Genomic DNA, 15,384 nt, shown 5'->3' with positions numbered 1-15,384 from the left:
AAGATGGAGATCAAAGGTGCAAGATGATATTGGCCATATCATGTCACTTTATGATTTGCATGTGATGTTTGTCATGTTTACATCTTATTTGCTTAGAACGACGGTAGCATAAATAAGATGATCCCTCACTAAAATTTCAAGAAATGTGTTCCCCCTAACTGTGCACCGTTGCGAAGGTTCGTTGTTTCGAAGCACCACGTGATGATCGGGTGTGATAGATTCTAACGTTCGCATACAACTGGTGTAAGCCAGATTTACACATGCAAAACACTTAGGTTGACTTGACGAGCCTAGCATGTACAGACATGGCCTCGGAACACGAGAGACCGAAAGGTCAAACATGAGTCGTATAGTAGATGCGATCAACATGGAGATGTTCACCGTTGATGACTAGTCCGTCTCACATGATGATCGGACACGGCATAGTCGATTCAGATCATGTATCACTTAGATGACTAGAGGGATGTCTATCTGAGTGGGAGTTCATTAAATAATTTGATTAGTTGAACTCATTATCATGAACATAGTCTAAATTGTCTTTGCAAATTATGTTGTAGATTAATAGCTCGCGCTTTAGCTCCCCATTTTAATACGTTCCTAGAGAAAGACTAAGTTGAAAGATATTGTAAGCAATTGTGCGGACTAGGGCCGTAGTCTGAGGATTGTCCTCACTGCTACACAGAAGGCTTCTGTCCTTGATGCACCGCTCAGTGTGCCAACCCCTCTGGCGTCGTCTAAGGATGTTGTGAACATTTGGCAGACACGTTCTGATGACTACCTGATAGTTTAGTGCGCCATGCTTTACGGCTTAGAGTCGGGGCTCCAAAAGCGTTTTGAACGCCATGGAACATATGAGATGTTCCAAGAGATGAAATTGGTATTTCAGGCTCATGCCCGTGTTGAGAGGTTTGAGACCTCTGACAAGATCTTTGCCTACAAGATGAGGAGAATAGCTCAGCCAGTGAGCATGTGCTCAGAATGTCTGGGTACTTCAATCGCTTGAATCAAGTGGGAGTTAATCTTCCAGATAAGAGAAGTGATTGACGGAGTTCCCCAGTCACTATCACCAAGCTAACTAGAGCTTTGTGATGAACTATAACATGCAAGGGAAGTTGATCCCGGAGCTGTTCGTCGTGCTTAAGGCCGTAAAGGTAGAAGTCAAGAAGGAGCAACAAGTGTTGATGGTTAACAAGACCACTGGTTTCAAAGAAGGGCAAGGGCTAGAAGGGAAACTTCATGAATGGCAAGCCAGTTGCCGCTCTAGTAAAGAAACCCAAGAACCCAAACCCGAGACGAAGTGCTTCTATTAGGGGAATTGTCACTGGTAGCGGAACTGCCTCAAATACTTGGTAGATAAGAAGGCTGGCAACTTCAACAAAAGTATATTTGATATATGTGTTATTGATGTGAACCTTACTAGTACTCCTAGCAGTAGATACCGGTTCAGTTGGTAATATTGGTAACTCGAAACAAAAGCTACGGAATAAACGGAGACTAGCTAAGGGCGAGTTGACGGTATGTGTTGGAAGTGTTTCCAAGGATGATATGATCACCATCGCACGCTCCCTCTACCTTCGGGATTAGTGTTGAACCCAGATTTGCATTGGTGTCTGCGTTGAGCATGAACATGATTAGATCATGTTTATTGCAATACGGTTATTCATTTAAGTCAGAGAATAATGGTTATTCTGTTTACATGAATAATACCTTCTATGGTCATTCACCCAATGTAAATGGTTCATTGAATCTCGGTCGTAGTGATACACATGTTCATAACATTGATGCCAAAAGATGTAGAGTTGATAATGGTAGTACCACTTTCTTGTGACACTGCCACTTAGGTCATATTGGTGTAAAGCGCATGAAGAACCTCCATGCTAATGGAATTTTGGAGTCACTTGATTTTGAATCACCTGACACATGCGAACCATGCCTCATAGGCACGATGACTAAAACCCCGTTTTCTGGAACAATGGAACGGGGAAGTGACTTGTTGGAAATCACACATGCTGGTGTGTGCGGTCCGATGAGTGTTGACGCACGCAGTGGATATCGTTATTTTCTCACCTTCACCGATGAATTGAGTAGATATGGGTATATTTACTTAATGAAGCATAAGTCTGAAACGTTTAAAAAGTTCAAGCAATTTCAGAGTGAAGTTGAGAATCATCATAACAAGAAGATCAAGTTCCTACGATCTGATCAAGGGGAGAGTATCTGAGTTATGAGTTTGGCAATCGCTAAAGACAAGGTGGAATCATTTCACAGTTGACGCCACCTGGAACACCATAGCGTAATGGTGTGTCTGTACGTCATAATCGCACCCTATTGGATGTGATCTATGATGTCTCTTACCGATCTACCGCTACCATTTTGGGGTTTATGCATTAGAGACAATTACATTCACTTTAAATAGGGCACCATCTAAGTCCGTGGAGACGACGCCGTATGAACTATGGTTTGGCAAGAAACCTAAGTTGTTGTTTCTTAAGGTTTGGGGCTACGATGCTTATGTCGATAGGCTTCGGCCAGAAAAGCTCGAACCCAAAGCGGAAAATTGTGTCTTCATAGAATACCCAAACAAGACTTAGAATACCCAAACAAGACGATTGGGTATACCTTCTATCTCAGATCTGAGGGCAAAGTGTTTGTCGCTAGGAACAGGTCCTTTCTCGAGAAAGAGTTTCTCTCGAAAGAATTGAGTGGGAGGAAGATAGAACTTGATGAGGTTGTTGAACTTTTACTTCAACCAGAGAGTAGCGCAGCACGGAAAGATGTTTCTGTGGCACCTACCTTAGTTGAAGAGAAAGCTAATGGTGATGATCATGGAGCTTCAGATCAAGTTACTATCGAACCTCGTAGGTCGACAAGGGTGTGTACAACTTCTGAGTGGTAACCTTGTCTCAAAGGTCATGTTGTTGGACAACGATGAACCTATGAGCTCTGGAGAAGCGATGGTGGGCCCGGATTCCAACAAATGGCTGGAAGCCATGAAATCCGAGATAGGATCCATGCATGAGAACAAAGTATGGACTTTGGTGGACTTTCCCGATGATCGGCAAGCCATTAAGAATAAATGGATCTTTAAGAAGAAGACAGACGCTGATGGTAATGTCACCATTTATGAAGCTCGACTTGTCTCAAAGAAGTTTCCAACAAGTTCAAGGAATTGACTGTGATGAGACTTTCTCAATCATAGCGATGCTAAAGTCTGTTAGAATTATGTTAGCAGTTGCTGCATTTTCATTTACGAAATCTGGCAGATGGATGTCAAAACAAAGTTTCCTTGACGGTTTCCGTGAGGAAAGGTTGTATGTGATACAACCAGAAGGTTTTGTCGATCCTAAGGATGCTAAAAGGTATGCAAACTCCAGCGATCCTTCTATGGACTAGAGCAAGCATCTCGGAGTTGGAACATACACTTTAATGAGGTGATCAAAGCATTTGGGTTTATACAAAGTTTGCGAGAAACTTGTATTTGCAAGAAAGTGAGTGGGAGCACTACAACATTTTGATAAGTATATGTGGATGGCATATTGTTGATCAGAAATGATGTAGAATTTGTGGAAAGCATAAAGGGTTGTTTGAATGGAGTTTTTCAAAGGTAGACCTGTGTAAAACTGCTTACATGTTGGGTATCAAGATCTATAGAGATAGATCAAGACGCCTAATAAGACTTTCACAGAGCACATACCTTGACATAATCTTGAAGGAGTTCAAGATGGATCAGTCAAAGAATGAGTTCTTGCCTGAGTTGTAAGGTGTGAAGTTAAGATTTGAAGCTCGACCACGGCAGAAGAAAGAGAAAGGATGAAAGTCGTCCCCTATGCCTTAGCCATAGGCTCTATACGATATGTCATGTTGTGTACCGCGATGTGCCCTGCCACGTGTCTGGCAAGGGGGTATAAGAGTGATCCAGGAGTGGATCATTGGACAGCGGTCAAAATTGTCCTTGGGAATAAGGAAATATTTCTCGGTTTTGGAGGCGATAAAGAGTTCGGCGTAAAGGGTTACGTCGATGCAAGCTTTAACACCTATCCGGATGACTCTGAGTAGCAAACCGGATACGTATAGTGGAGAAACCATTTGGAATATCTCCAAGTGGAGCATAGTAGCAACATCTACAATATGAAATAAAGATTTGCGAAGAACACACGGATCTGTTGCAGACCCGTTGACTAAAACCTCTCTCATAAGCATAACATGATCAAACCCTAGAACTCATTGAGTGTTAATCACATGGTGATGTGAACTAGATTATTGACTCTAGTAAACTCTTGGGTGTTAATCACATGGTCATGTGAACTAGATTATTGACTCTAGTAAAATCTTTGGGTGTTAGTCACATGGCGATGTGAACTATGAGTGTTAATCACATGGCGATGTGAACTAGATTATTGACTCTAGTGCAAGTGGGAGACTGTTGGAAATATGCCCTAGAGGCAATAATAAAATGGTTATTGTTATATTCCCTTGTTCATGATAATTGTCTATTGTTCATGCTATAATTGTATTAACCGGAAACCGTAATACATGTGTGAATACATAGATCGTAATATGTCCCTAGTAAGCCTCTAGTTGACTAGCTCGTTGATCAATAGATGGTCGTGGTTTCCAGACCATGGACATTGGATGTCGTTGATAACGAGATCACATCATTGGGAGAATGATGTGATGGACAAGACCCAATCCTAAGCATAGCACAAGATCGTGTAGTTCGTTTGCTAGAGCTTTTCTAATGTCAAGTATCATTTCCTTAGACCATGAGATTGTGCAACTCCCGGATACCGTAGGAGTGCTTTGGGTGTATCAAACGTCACAACGTAACTGGGTGGCTATAAAGGTGCACTACAGGTATCTCCGAAAGTGTCTGTTGGGTTGGCACGAATCGAGACTGGGATTTGTCACTCCGTATGACGGAGAGGTATCTCTGGGCCCACTCGGTAATGCATCTTCATAATGAGCTCAATGTGACTAAGGAGTTAGCCACAGGATCATGCGTTACGGAACGAGTAAAGAGACTTGCCGGTAACGAGATTGAGCGAGGTATGGGGATACCAACGATCAAGTCTTGGGCAAGTAACATACCGACGGACAAAGGGAATTGTATACGGGATTGATTGAATCCCCGACATTGTGGTTCATCCGACGAGATCATCGTGGAACATGTGGGAGCCAACATGGGTATCCAGATCCCGCTGTTGGTTATTGGCCGGAGAACGTCTCGGTCATGTCTGCATGGTTCCCGAACCCGTAGGGTCTACACACTTAAGGTTCAGTGACGCTAGAGTTGTTATGGGAAATAGTATGTGGTTACCGAAGGTTGTTCGGAGTCCCGGATGAGATCCCGGACGTGACGAGGAACTCCGGAATGGTCCGGAGGTGAAGATCGATATATTGGACGAAGGGTATTGGAGTCCGGAATTGTTTCGGGGGTATCGGGTGACGACCAGCGTGTCCGAAAGGGGTTTCGGAGGCCCCGACAAGCGTTGGGGGGCCTTATGGGCCAAGGGGAGGGGGCACATCAGCCCACTAAGGGGCCGTGCGCCCCTCCCACCCCATCTCACGTAACGTGGAGAGGTGGGGGCGCCTCCCCTAGGGCAGCCACCCTCCCGGCTTGGGGGGCAAGTTTCCTAGGTGTGGGGGCGCCCAAACCCATCTAGGGTTTCCCCTGTGGCCGCCGCCCCTCCCCTAGGGAAACCCTAGGGCGCCTCCTCCTCCCCCTTCCCCTATATATAGTGAGGGAGAGAGAGGGCAGCCGCACCCTTCCCCTGGCGCAGCCGTCTCCTCCTCCAACACCTCCTCCTCCTCCATAGTGCTTGGTGAAGCCCTGCCGGAGAACCACGAGCTCCACCACCACCACGCCGTCGTGCTGCCGGAGCTTTCCTCAACTTCTCCTCTCCCCTTGCTGGAACAAGAAGGAGGAGACGTCCCCGGGTTGTACGTGTGTTGAATGCAGAGGTGCCGTCCGTTCGGCACTTGGATCGGATCTTCCGCAATTTGAATCGCCGCGAGTACGACTCCATCAACCGCGTTCTTGTAATGCTTCCGCTTAGCAATCTTCAAGGGTATGAAGATGCACTCCCTCTCTCTCGTTGCTAGCATCTCCTAGATTGATCTTGGTGACACGTAGGAAAATTTTGAATTATTACTACATTCCCAACAACAGATTCTACAGCGTGCACATGCGGTGCACGTTGAGGGTCTGCTAGACTGATTAGTGGTTAGCTGGCGGGCGGCTTGGTGAGGCCATCAGAGTTCTTGGTGTGCGTGACGTGAGGTCAGGGCACATCACCAATCTTGTAGGTAGGGCGACAATTTTCGCCAGGAAGGTGTCTTTGGATTAATATATGTATTTATTTTGTAAGCCCTTGTTGAATAATGCAATAAAGATGATTGTGTACATCGTTCGATGCAGAGGTTGGGGGAAATCCTCCTTTTGAAATAAATAAATCATCTACTGCTCTCTATTTCGTCAATCTCAAAGATCTACACACCACTCTCTATTTTACACAATGTCCCCTCATCACAACCATTCATTCGTTTCATTATTCACCCATATGTATGTGAGAGAATATTTAAAAGGTCAAACAATTGTGTACTAGATAGTTATCTTTTATTAAGATGACATGAACAACTCAATAAAAGACATTATAATTCACCATGTGTAGGATCGAAAGTATGTCTAGAGGGGGGGGGGTGATTAGACTACTTGACCAAATAAAAGTCCAGCCTTTTCCCAATTTTAAGTTTTGGCAGATTTTAGCAACATAGCACAAATCAAGTAATCAACCTACACATGCAATTCTAAGAGTATAGCAGCGGAATGTAAAACAATTGCATATGAAGGTAAAGGGAGGAGTTTGAAGGGAGCAAACGCAATGTAGACACGGGGATTTTTTTATCCGTGGTTCCGATAGGTGGTGCCATCGTACATCCACGTTGATGGAGACTTCAACCCACGAAGGGTAACGGTTGCGCGAGTCCACGGAGGGCTCCACCCACGAAGGGTCCACGAAGAAGCAACCTTGTCTATCCCACCATGGCCATCGCCCACGAAGGACTTGCCTCACTAGGGTAGATCTTCACGAAGTAGGCGATCTCCTTGCCCGTACAAAATCCTTGGTTCAACTCCACAATCTTGACGGAGGCTCCCAAGTGTCACCTAGCCAATCTAGGATACACCACTCTCCAAAAGGTAATAGATGGTGTGTTGATGATGAACTCCTTGCTCTTTGTGCTTCAAATGATAGTCTCCCCAACACCCAACTCTCTCTCATAGGATTGGATTTGGTAGAAAGATGATTTGAGTGGAAAGCAACTTGGGGAAGGCTAGAGATCAAGATTTATGTGGTTGGAATGGAGTATCTTGACCTCAACACAAGTGTAGGTGGTTCTCTCTCAAAAAATGTATATATGTTGGAAGTGTAGGCATGTTCTGATGGCTCTCTCCATGAATGAAGAGTGGGTGGAGGGCTATATATAGCCTCCACACAAAATCTAACCATTACACACAAATCACCAAACTCGGTGGGACCGAATCAGAAAACTTGGTCAGACCGATTTAGTTCAAAATGTGAACGTTAGGATTTTCGGTGGGACCGACATGTCATCTCGGTGGGACTGATTCCATTAGGGTTAGGGCATAACGTAATCTCGGTGAGACCGATTACACAAACTCGGTGGGACCGATTTTGGTAATAGACAAACAGAGAGTTGGTCAGGCAAACTCGGTGGGACCGATTCGCTCATCTCGGTTAGACCAAAACGTTACGAAGGGGAAACAGAGAGTTTGCATTGCAATCTCGGTTGGACCGAAACGTTACAAAGGGAAACAGAGAGGTTGCAATCCCATCTCGGTGAGACCGAGATCCCTATCGGTGAGACCGAAGTGACTAGGGTTTGTGCCAGTGGCTATGTCAAGTGAACTCGGTGGCGCCGGATAGAAAGTTTCGGTGGGGCCGAGTTTGACTTTTGGTTTGGGACATATGTGGATATGAGAAAGTAGTTGAGGGTTTTTGGAGCATATCACTAAGCATTTTGAGCAAGTAACTCATTAAGCAACACCTCACCCCCTTTTAATAGTATTGGCTTTTCCTATGGACTCAATGTGATCTTGGATCACTAAAAGTAAAATGTAGAGTCTTGTGCTTTGAGCTTGAGCCAATCTTTTTTCCTTAGCATTTTGAGGGGTCCACTTTCTAATCCATGCCATGCCAATCATTGAGCTTTCCTGAAATATTTATCTTGAAATAGCATTAGCTCAATGAGCTATATGTTGTTAGGAATTACCAAAACCACCTAGGGATAGTTGCACTTTCAATCTCCCCCTTTTTGGTAATTGATGACAACATATAGATCAAAGCTTCGACAAATGATCATAAGATTGAAAAACATCGTCGCTTTGAGAAGTATGTGATAAGCAAGAGCTCCCCCTAAATTTGTGCATTATTTAAAATTTGCTTTTGAATGCAAATGCACAATCGATTAGGATCATGGGTTACTCTTCCATGTCACATACATCTTGGTGGAGCGCTCAAAATGATAGAAATTAAAAGCATGCACTCATCACCAAGCAAGTGAATGATCATATATGAGATATAAAAGATAGTATCATCCAAACAAGCATTTAAGGTAGCAAATGATCAACCACATGATCATACAAGTATCTCACAAGGACTTAAAGTATCTCACACAAGCACATAAGCAAAAAGTTCAACCAAAAGGCAAAGAAGCAAAACACTCTCTCGAAGCCTATGATCTATACATATTTCTCCCCCTTTGGCAACAAGTTACCAAAAAGTTCAAATATGCATAGTGCTATGCGTCTCTCAGGCTTGGTCTTCAGGAGGTGGTGTAGAGAGAACTCCAAGGACGAAGGCATCTGTTGATGTAGTTGGAGCTGGTGGAGTGGCTGCTGGAGGTGGCACTGGAGCTGGAGCTGCTGGTGTTGATGTTGTAGCTCTAGAATCTCTCACTGGCACTACAGCAGACCTTTGTCCTCTAGGTACTCGCTCAAATGCAACAATAGTTGCCTTGCCTCTCCTCTCTTCTTCTTCCTCCTGAAGCTGCTCAACTGTTGTTTGAATCTCAGTTACCTTCAGACCAAGATCATAAAATTTGGTTTCTATGATCCTCTCCAAGCTCTCCTGGTTTTGAGTCAGGGTGGCCAAGCCCTTCTCAATCCTCTGTGTAGACTGGATCAGATATCCAAGTTGATCTTGCTTGCTCTTCAGGAAAACTTGAGATGCCTCTTCAACACTTGGCATCTTGGCAACTTTCTCAGCCTTTGCTTTGGCTTTCTTCTCATGTGCTTGCACTGATGTGGGGTCTTCCTCATTCATCAGAATAGTATGTCTTCAAAATCAGGATGCAGAGGAAGGTGCTCCTTGTCCAACAAGTAAGTACATGTGCCCATCTTGGAGTTGATGAGCTCCTGAATGTGTGGAACATACCCACAGCTTCTCTTGTGGTCAGCAGCAGTCCTCTTGATTGTTTCTACAATCAAACTCATGACCTTGAACTTCTGAGGTACATCAAAAAGGTGTAGCAGGTTGATAGAATGTCCTATGATCATCTTGTGATCTCCAGACTTGGGTAGCAATGTGTGCCTTAGGATCCAGTTGATGGTAGGCAGACCAGACAACAGATAGTGTACTGATCCAAGCTTATGTGTCTCCAAAGCTTTATCTGGGATCTCCTTGTACATGTTGGCCATAGTGTTGCGGTCTTTCTTTTTCTTAGCATATACATCCAAGTCATCTTCATGTTCCTCTGGGGCATTGATCAGCTTGGCCCACTCCTCAACTATGGATTGGTACCTTGTACCCTCAGACATCCAAATGATCTTCCCATCTGGGTAAAAGTGAGCAGTGGAGTAAAACTACATGATCAGCTCATCATTCCATTTTGTGAGCTTCTGAGCAACAAATTTGTCAACTCCTGGGAAGTGATCTTCATTTTCCTTGATGAATTCCCAATCAACCCATCTCATGTCACCAACAATGGGCTTCTTGTCAAGCAAAATAGTCTCATAAAAGTCTTGTTGTTCTTTTGTGTGAAACCTGTAATCAACTGTTGTCCTCCTCCTTACAGCATAAGGATCAGACTGTCTCCACAATCTCAGTCCAGCATCCTTTCTAATGTGCATGTCTTCGGCTACTGGATGAGCATCATTATGGTCAAGAATCTTGGGCTTCAATTTTCTCAAAACAAGTGAATCATCATCTTCTTCTTCAGCTTGAGGCACTGGGGCCTTGTTCTTCTCCTTAGCAGGAATGTTCCTGGTGCTCCTCTTGGGCTTACTGGGCTTCTGAGCTGGAGCTTTGGGAGCAGACTTGGGCTTAGATGGAGCAGCCCCTGACTTCATAGCATCTCCCATGAGCTTCTGAGCTTTGGGAGCTGGTGCAGCATCCTCTTCCTCTTATTCTGAATCTCTCATCATTGAGGGCTTGCCAAGAACTTTTGCAGTAGTGGTTCTTGCCCTCTTCTTATTTTTGTCATCTCCTGCTGCTTCACCTTCATCAGATTCTATAGTGAATTTCATTGTTTCTCCTGTTGCCACCCTCCTTGGCTTTGACATTGGAATCCTTCTTGCTGGTGCTTTCTTATTCCGCCCTGGCTTACTTGCAGCAGTTGTGCCATACTCCTTTTTCAGCACCTTCTTTTTGGAGCTTACTTCCTCCTCAGTGGCAATATAATCCTCATCCTCAGATTCTGAGGTTCTCTTCTTCCTAGATCTGGTGGCTGCCTTTGGCAAGTTGCTGGGAGTGCTCCTACTGCCATCATCAGAAGTGCTAGAGGGATCTGAGCCCTCACTCATCTGCACCTATTCCTCTGACCTGTTTTGACTGTCACTCTGATCAGACATCTCTGCAAACTTACTGACACCAGACCCTGTGAATGGATATCGATGAGGTAGAGTGGATGAGCATCACAAAGTGCAGAGTTTTTGCAAAACAGATAACTTAAAAACTTAGTTTTAGTTCTTCACAGAAAGCATTTTGGATCTACCGATTTGTAAACTCGGTGATACCGAAGCAGTTTTTGGAACCTAAACTAGTGAACTCGGTCAGACCGAGTCACGGTTCGGTGGCACCGAGACTACTAGGGTTTCGGTCAGATCGAAAGTGCAAGTGCAATGGCCTAAGCCAAATCGGTGAGACCGATTTCTACAATTCGGCCGGTCCGAGATGAGTTCTGCGGAGACCTAACCCTAAATTTCAAATCAAACCTAACCTAAGGGATGTTTTCAATGGATAGAGTGTTTGCATACGTGGTGATGATCATGGCAGAGCAATGTCTACGAATCAGAGGTAAAAGAATAGCACAAAGGATCGAACTCGTACCCTAGTTCGACGGAGTTCGCTACGGCGGCAACGGAGGAGCAGAATTCCGTTGACAGCGATGGAAACCAGCGGCGGGAGGTCGCTGGCGGCGAGAAGACGATCCGGAGACCTGAGGCGGCAGAGCAGGATACGCGCAGGCTGAGAGGTTTCGGAGAAATTTCCAAAATCTCACCTGTGGGTTTATATACCCCGACCCTGTCGGTGTGACCGAGTGGAACAACTCGGTGGCACCGAGATGCAGAATCGCAAGCGGTTACTGCAACTCGGTGTGACCGAAAAGTTCAAATCGGTTGCACCGAGATTGAAAACCTGGATCAACTTAGTGATCTCGGTGTGACCGAAGTGGACGACTCGGTCATACCGAAATGCACAAAGAGGTTTTGGAAGTTTAAGTCTATGACGAATCGGGACTCCGAGTGCTCCTCACATAGAGTGGTTCGAATCTGACTTGATCAAACTTTGTGATGTAGCATGAATAGAGTTTGAGACAAGAAAAGCATAGATAGCTAGAGGGAGTTCTTAGGCATTCTTGTCCATCCATTTGGCAAAAGAGAAAAAAATCAAACAATCAAAGCAACAAATGGATGTCCTCGAATGAGTAAAATATGCATCCAACATGCTCACACAATGAAATGACAAATGAAATATGTGACAAAGCATGCACAATCACTCTAGCATCTATCAAGCAATTTGGCGATGACTAGGTCATCTATATATGAGTATATTGACTTAGGAGTCAAATGAGAACATTTGATCATAGGTCATACTCATCGTTTAAGCACAAGTGGGGTTGCCACTTTTACATAAAGCATTGTTGTGCTCACATCATTAGAGTTGCTTTAGCTCAATTGATTAGAGTAAAGCTCCCCCTAGATGTGATATCCCCCCCTAAGAGGGATGAACTAACCTTGGGTTTTGTCAATGATGACTTCATGTAGATGTTGAAGATGTAGATGCTCAATGTTGATGTAGATCATTCGGAGCAATCCTTTGGAGTGAGTTGCACTTTCAATACCTACACGGGTTAGTCCCACAAGGAACAAACAAGGATATCCATAGACATAGAGTGATATTCACATGAGATGATGTCCATGAATGCATTAGGTTACCTTGTCCCTTGTCCTACCAACAAGAGGGTTTGTGACTCCTTGAACTAGTGCATGATATGGAAGTTGTTTGTAAGAGTGAAGTATGTTGGCGGAGTCACCCTCAAGAACTCTCTAGTTCTTCTTCTTAGGGATCCACACCATCTTGACGGGAATCCTTGGAGTTGTAGTTGTACTTGATGAAGTGGAACTTGATGTAGTCTTGGGAACCCACTTGACCAAGGCCTTAGGTGCTTCTTCGAATGCATCAATCTCCTCTTGAAGCTTGTCCTTGCCCTTTAGCTTGTGGTCTTGTGGTGGAAGATCATCTTGAGCTTGTGTTCCTTGGAAAGAAGTAGGGTCATACTTCTCTTGTCGAGGAACAAACTTCGTCTCGGGGTATTGATCTTCTTCCCACTCAACTCCATTGGCATTGAACTTTCGTTCAAAACCAACACCTTGATTCTTCCAGTGTCTTCCTTGCTTGCGTACAATTTCCTCAAATTGCTTACTCCCGGCAAGACTCTTGTAAACACCTTTCTCTATAATTCCCTTCAATAAGCTATTTTCTTGCTCAAGTGTAACTTGGCTAAGAGAATCATTAGTGGAATCAAGAGAACTACTAGAAGCAACAACATTGGATTTAGCATGATTGTTGTTACTACTAGAGGAAGAATCTTTCTTGTTCTTGTTGCTAGATTTAACTTGTGGCATGTAAGTAGACAAGAGTAAATGCTTGGCAATGTAATAAGAACTTTTCTTGCGAAGATCATCATTGATTGCTTTTAAGAACTCATGCTCTTGCTCAAGGTTGAGCTTTTCAAAGCGTGGCTTCTCATGAGTCTTTAAAAGTTCTCGATGATCTTCTAAGGTAGTTTCATGAGCTAACTTAAGAGTGTTTAGTTCTTTAGTTAGACGTTCAATCTCCTTCTTATCATCGTCATTCGTTTTATCTTGATTATCATGATTAATAGCAAGTTCATCATAGTTTTCATAACTAGAGTTGTCAACAAGCAAATCATCTTCATCACTATTAAAATCAACATACTCGGGGTGTGTTACTTTTGGACCTTTAGCCATGAAGCATCTTCCAATTCCTTCATTTGGTGAGTCAAATATGTCGTAGGAGTCGGTTGACAGAAGTGCTAGACCGACAACACCTTCATCTTGAGTATATTCGGAGTCGGAGTGATGGTCGGAGTCGGATACCCATTCACCAACATGAGCTTGATGTCTTTTTTGTGTAGCTCTTTGATGATTTGTCCTTCCTTTCCGAATCCTTGCTTCTTCGAGAGGGTCTTCGTTCATAACGATCATCTCTACTCCTTCTCTCTCTTGGCGGTGATTCTTCTCTTCTACTCCTTCTTTTGGGAGAATCTTCTCTTCTTTTGTAGGGAGCCGTACACTCATTGGAGTAGTGTCCGGGTCTTCCACAATTGTAGCAATTTCGTTCACGACTTGAAGATCTCTTGTCATTGTAGGACCTTGACTTGGAGCTTCTTTCCTTGCTTCTACTCTTGTAGAATTTGTTGAAGTTCTTCACCATTAGGCTCAATTCTTCGTTGAAGGTTTGTTTCTCACTTGATGATGTGGGAGCTTCACATGAGGCTTTGTAAGCACCACTTGACTTGTTGTGGAGCTCTTCCTTATCCTTAAGTGACATCTCATGAGCAACAATTCTTCCAGTGACTTCCGTTGGCTTGAGATCTTTGTAATTGGGCATCATTTGGATCAATGTGCACACGGTATCATATTTTCCATCCAAGGCTCTTAGGATCTTCTTGATGATGAATCTGTCGGTCATCTCTTCACTTCCTAAGCCGGCAATCTCATTTGTGATGAGAGCAAGCCTAGAGTACATTTCAGCGACACCTTCACCATCCTTCATTTTGAACTTGTCAAGTTGACTTTGAAGCACATCCAATTTGGATTCCTTGACGGAGTCGGTACCTTCGTGCATATCAATCAAAGTATCCCAAATTTCCTTTGCATTCTCAAGACGGCTGATTTTGTTGAATTCTTCGGGGCACAATCCGTTGAAGAGAATATCACAAGCTTGAGCATTGTATTGCAGCATCTTCAACTCTTTCGCGGTAGCTTCACGGTTCGGTTCTCTCCCATCAAAGAATTCACCTTGCAAGCCAATACACACAATAGCCCAAACGGCGGGGTTATGTCCAAGAATATGCATTTTCATCTTATGCTTCCAACTAGCAAAATTAGTACCATAAAAGTAAGGACCTCTACGCTGGTAATTTCCCTCACTAGACGCCATACTCTCCTAGGTTGTGAAACCAAGGCTATGATCACCAAAAGCTATGGAAATCAAGGAAAATGGAGACCAAAGCTCTAATACCACTTGTAAGATCGAAAGTATGTCTAGAGGGGGGGTGATTAGACTACTTGATCAAATAAAAGTCCAGCCTTTCCCAATTTTAAGTTTTGGCAGATTTTAGCAACATAGCACAATTCAAGTAATCAACCTACACATGCAATTCTAAGAGTATAGCAGCGCAATGTAAAACAATTGCATATGAAGGTAAGGGAGGAGTTTGAAGGGAGCAAACGCAATGTAGACACGGGGATTTTTTTATCCGTGGTTCCGATAGGTGGTGCTATCGTACATCCACGTTGATGGAGACTTCAACCCACAAAGGGTAACGGTTGCACGAGTCCATGGAGGGCTTCACCCATGAAGGGTCCACAAAGAAGCAACCTGTCTATCCCACCATGGCCATCGCCCACGAAGGACTTGCCTCACTAGGGTAGATCTTCATGAATTAGGCGATCTCCTTGCCCGTACAAACTCCTTGGTTCAACTCCACAATCTTGACGGAGGCTCCCAAGTGACACCTAGCCAATCTAGGAGACACCACTCTCCAAAAGGTAATAGACGGTGTGTTGATGATGAACTCCTTGCTCTTGTGCTTCAAATGATAGTCTCCCCAACA

Source organism: Triticum aestivum, chromosome 1D, assembly GCF_018294505.1.
Source record: "Triticum aestivum cultivar Chinese Spring chromosome 1D, IWGSC CS RefSeq v2.1, whole genome shotgun sequence".
In the NCBI taxonomy this organism is placed as follows: domain Eukaryota; kingdom Viridiplantae; phylum Streptophyta; class Magnoliopsida; order Poales; family Poaceae; genus Triticum; species Triticum aestivum.
Note: the sequence above shows the minus strand (reverse complement) of the source record.